The 5016-nt window shown below is 35.1% G+C and overlaps 1 pseudogene; it reads left to right on the top strand.

Annotated features, from left to right (window-relative positions):
- The first annotated feature begins 4417 nt into the window (after positions 1-4417).
- Positions 4418-4492, top strand: LOC149067604 (U6 spliceosomal RNA; annotated as a pseudogene).
- The last annotated feature ends 524 nt before the right edge of the window (positions 4493-5016 follow it).

The raw sequence follows: 5016 nt of genomic DNA, 5'->3' as shown, positions 1-5016 counted from the left end.
TTAGACTAGAGCAATTACTCGATATGGTCGTTTTAGGATCATCATCCGGAAGTGCAGAGTTTAGGAAAGCTTACCCTAGGGTCGAACTGTTACTCCGGGTAGGATCATCGCTTCGTCGCCCATTTTATTGCTCACGATCGCAGCTCCTGGCTATGATTATTACTTTCCCATGATTTGTTGCCACCGAGAGGAAATTCCAGCCAAGATTTTTATTCTTCTTACATCCTAGGAGAAAAACACCATCAAAACATCCAGCAACGATGCTATAATCTGTATACGAAGGAACAGGAGATAGCCGAAAATACAGAAAATATCAAACAACTACAGTAAAAGTCCGTTATAATAACAGTTCCCGATCACGAGGAAAATTACCGTTATAACAGACTTTTTGTTATAAGCGAATTTATATATATATTTTTTGCTCAGTCACGTTATAAAATTGTAAAAAATCGATACTTTATCTGCATTAAAACGTCTTTTAGGTTGATTCGTTCTAGTATTAAGACATGAAATCGCGTGTGTGTGTGTGATTTTTGATCTCACAACAATTAACTCAAGTTATTTTGACATTTAGTTTCGTATTATAAAAACGATTTAGTCGAACAATCGAACAATTAAATGTCTCAATTATTATAACACTGCTCTCTTCATGGATGGTTGGACTCGTCAACGTTCTCCCACTAATCGGAAATTTTTTAGCACGATTGTTTTTTCAATCATTCGAAAACGACTTTAAACTGCAAGTTCTGGTCTCGTGGTTTCTTAGTCACTAGAAGAGACAAAAATCAAATTAAATCATCAAATAACCCATATTTATATTCGGGAAATCCGAAAATAGGATGAAGGGAGTTAAAACAATTTTACTTTTCTGTGTGAATTCTTCGTTCGAAGTATATCAGTAATTTTTCCGAGGAATATATGCTGTGATAAGAGTCGTCATGTTCAATACTTGAAGGAAAAACAAACATTTTTGAGAATTCTTTTGACGTTATAGCAAATGCTTCCCAATTTTCAACTCACTATAATTAAATATTTTATATTTTCTATTACAAAAATGTAGTCAATATTTCAGAAAAAATGGGATGTTGTGTAACAGGGCATTGTCTTTACATGATTTATGTGGATTTGAATACTATAAAAATGACATTTATTGTTTGTGAACTTTCTGTCTTAATGAGAAAGCACAGAAATATTTCTCCTCCACACATGGTATTTCCCTCCGAAATTCAAGGGTCAGAAATCGTTTTTTCCTGGCTTGTCAAGAAATAGACGACGTGTACCTTTGAGCCATTCTTCGTGCAATTGTAGAAACTTCATGAATTAGTAAAAATCGAATGTTTAGGAGTTGCTTAAAAGTATCAATGTCGAAACAAGCTCAAAATTTACAATGTCATTATTTACAAAATATAAAGAAAACCATGTTGCATTTGAGAGCAACACTGCCAAATAAAGGGTTAAATTTGGTTCGATCGACGTTTTAGACTACAAGACCAATATTTGTTGTCACAGCTGTGAAGAGCAGTAGCAAGTGAAAATTGAATGTTTAAAAGTTGCTTAAAAGCATCAATGCCGAAACGCGTTCAAAATACAAAATGGGTTTACTTCGTAAAACATAAAAAAACCCATGTTGATTTGAGAGCAACACTGCTAAATAAAGGGTGAACACATTATAGCTATTTGAAAATCATTTGCGAATCACCAGTTAAAGCGAAATTACCGTTATAAGCAGCACTCATTATAACAGACTTTTACTGCTTAATTTAATTAATATTTTTATTCCAATACTGAATGAATGAACGCCAGAACTTTGCCACTGGACATATCCCGCTGCCGAGATCTCTTCTAGCTCAACTTCTGGCAGAGTCCGGAACACTTTATTTTGAGTAAAATAAAACAAAAATAGCAAACATAGAGAAACTTTTTTCAGCATTTTTCTCCGGACAATTGGGTACGATTAACACATTTTGTAGTGGTTATAGACGAGATGGGGTTGGGAGTTGGAGGTTCCAGATGTTGGTTCCGAATTTTCGTTAAGAAGGAATGTACATGTATTAAAATGAAAATATATCTTAGTGGCAATCGGAGGGGGCCCATTCTATATCATCTGTTAGAGTACACTTGTCATATTCTATACATAGGATACTACAAACAAACATAACGAGAATCTTATTGTATAATATCAAGTATCCATCGGAGCTAGTCATCTCGCTTAACACCTTGTTGGTGAGCAAATGGATTTGATTGGTCTTGTTAACTTGTGGGCTAGAAGCCAGTATCAATTTTATTGGGTTGAGTTCATTCGCTCTAGGATAGATCTGATGAAACCATACAAAATAAAAATATCGTGTGGGGGGAATATATACAATTAGGGATCATCCGTGCCATCTCGCTTAGCACCCTATTCGGTGAGCAACATGAATACGACAATATGAGTACGCATGTGTGTTGTAGACATGAAATGTATGAAGAACTTCAATGAGGGTGGAAAAAGAGAAATACACTTAAAACATATAAATTCATATGCATAATATATAACTGCCAGGCCAAGCAATGGGATTAGTTTAAATGGGGGAATGTCTGGAGAGAGCCTTAGCTAAGGATTAGCTTCGGTGTCCATTCATGGTTCGGTTCATTCCAATACTATGCCTATTAGATTTTAATACTAGAGTGAAACAAAATTACAAAACCCTATTTCTCGCCCTATCTGCGCAACGCTTACGTTTTGAAAACATAATTTTAAAGTCATGCAACGCTGATACGGTGACTGTTTCAATCCACAAAAATTTTCAATAAATTCACAGTAAAAAATAATGTAGAAAATTCAAATATCAACTTATTAAGTAACATTTTAGCTGTTCAGGATGGTTTACGGAAAATTCATCGACTAACAATTCACCGACAACAGTTCGATGCGAGTCAGAAAGTGAGGGAGTGAGCGATTGAGTTAGTGAGTGAGTGAGAGAGTGAGAGAGCGAGCTACTGAGTCCATGAGCGAGTAAGTGAGGGAGTGAATCAATCATTTGTGACACTACTAGGTTAAAACTAACGAATTCACTCACTCCCTCACTCACTTACTCACTAGCCACTCACTCACATACTCACTAGGTCACTCACTCCTCTCTCACTGACTCAGTAACTCAATCGCTCACTCCCATGCTAACTGACTCGCATCGAACTGTTGTCGGTGAATTTTCCTAGTGGTGAATTTGATGGCGGTGAATTTTCCGGTGGTTAATTTTCCAGCGGTGGGTGAATTTTCCGGACACGGTTCAGGATTGGTTGTGAGCATTAGCAAATATTTTCTAAGGCCGGGATTACACTATAAATGTTTCATAAAAGTTCATTTATAAAACTTGAAAAATTCAACCAATAACGTCATTGATTACATTTGAGAAAAATGCAACCGATTCCCTTATTGGTTGCATTTTTGAAGTTTATAAAAGAACTTTTATGAAGTTTTATAGTACAATCCCGACCTAACAAATATTTGTTTGTAAAGTACGAGGAAACAATGATTATATTACATTTTTTTCTGGATAGATGCGGCAGATACGGCACCTATGTTGAACTTTTTTTCCCGACCTTACATGCGTTGGATGTGTCAAGAAAAATGTGGCACATTGATTAAAGATACAGTATTTCTCAAACGTGAATGGTCTATAGATAATCCTGGGGCAGCTGCATTTATCATAATTGTAAACCACTCAAAACATGGCACCATGTTTATTTTCATTGTCTTTTTTAGGCAAAAGATTAGACAATTGTACTCAAAAAATATGTGCCACGCAATATTATTCATTTCCTTGAATCCGACATAAAATTCATTTTTCAAATTCATAGATAATCATAAAAGTAATCAATTAGAATGGCATCCGTGACTTTTGAAACTATTTATTGACTTCATTCTATTTTTCACTTGTTTGAAATCATGCATAATTTATTTATTTTATAATTATAGTTTTTAAATATTTATACCTTTCTTTGTAACTTAAAAGTCGTTGCCATGTTGTCATCAGATGTGATAAACCTTTGGTTCAAGCAAAAAAGTTCATATTTATAAATACGTTTCTATTTTTAATTATAGAGGAAAACATTCGGATAAAGACATTTTCTACTGTGCAACTACATATTAGTTTCATTACAATAAATTGATCTTTCAACATTGGTAATTTTTCAGATTGAAGCGTATTTACTGTCTTTTACAACCCCCCCCCCCCCTCCCTATGCCGTCAAATATCTTATTTTTCCTGGCCTAGGGGGTTCTGAAACTTTTTCAGCCACAACCGATGATTAACTTCACGACACATCGATCTATTTTTAATTTAAAAGTTCCCATTGAATATTTATGATTAACAAAATTTTTATTTTTCGAAATTAGTGAAACCAATCTGGGTCCCATGTTGGGAACAGAAATTTTGTACTCGCTTCCACAGCACATATACTAAAATTGGAATAATGCAGAGAGGATTAGCGTGGACCCGTGTGCAAGGATTTCAGTCCGGCTTGTTATAACAGGTGAGACGTCTCCAGTCCTGGGCCCATGATCCTGAATCAAACACGGAGGCTCTAAAACGGTGGATATCAACCTCTTGTCAGCCACGACTACCTTGGCCTAGTCGACTTCTATCCGCGGCTTCCCAGAATATCGTAACAAAGAGCCACTTCAAAGCACATCAAACAGCAATACATCAATATCGCCCGCTCATAAAGGTTTTATAAAGGCGACGCCCTTTATAAACGTTAGTGACTCCCCCTAGCAACCGCGACTCACTCTTTGAGAAACATTTCTCTAAACTATATTGAAGGATTTCCCTGATTCTTTCATTAATTCTGGAAGTATTTCTATCATAAATTCTAAATTTTTACTAATTCCCGAATCATTTCTTTCATAAATAAATTTCCATTTCATTAATTCTGGAAAAAAACATAATTTTGATCTTACATTAATTTAGAATTCTCATCACGCCTGAATTTTATTAATGTATTTGTTTAGTGTGTTCATATTTTTACATATAT

This window comes from Pholcus phalangioides, unplaced genomic scaffold (genome assembly GCF_987345545.1).
Source record: "Pholcus phalangioides strain wild (caught in Gottingen) unplaced genomic scaffold, Ppha-v1.0 ptg000029l_1, whole genome shotgun sequence".
Classification (NCBI taxonomy): Eukaryota; Metazoa; Arthropoda; class Arachnida; order Araneae; family Pholcidae; genus Pholcus; species Pholcus phalangioides.
Note: the sequence above shows the minus strand (reverse complement) of the source record. Positions and strands in the feature narration are given on the sequence as shown.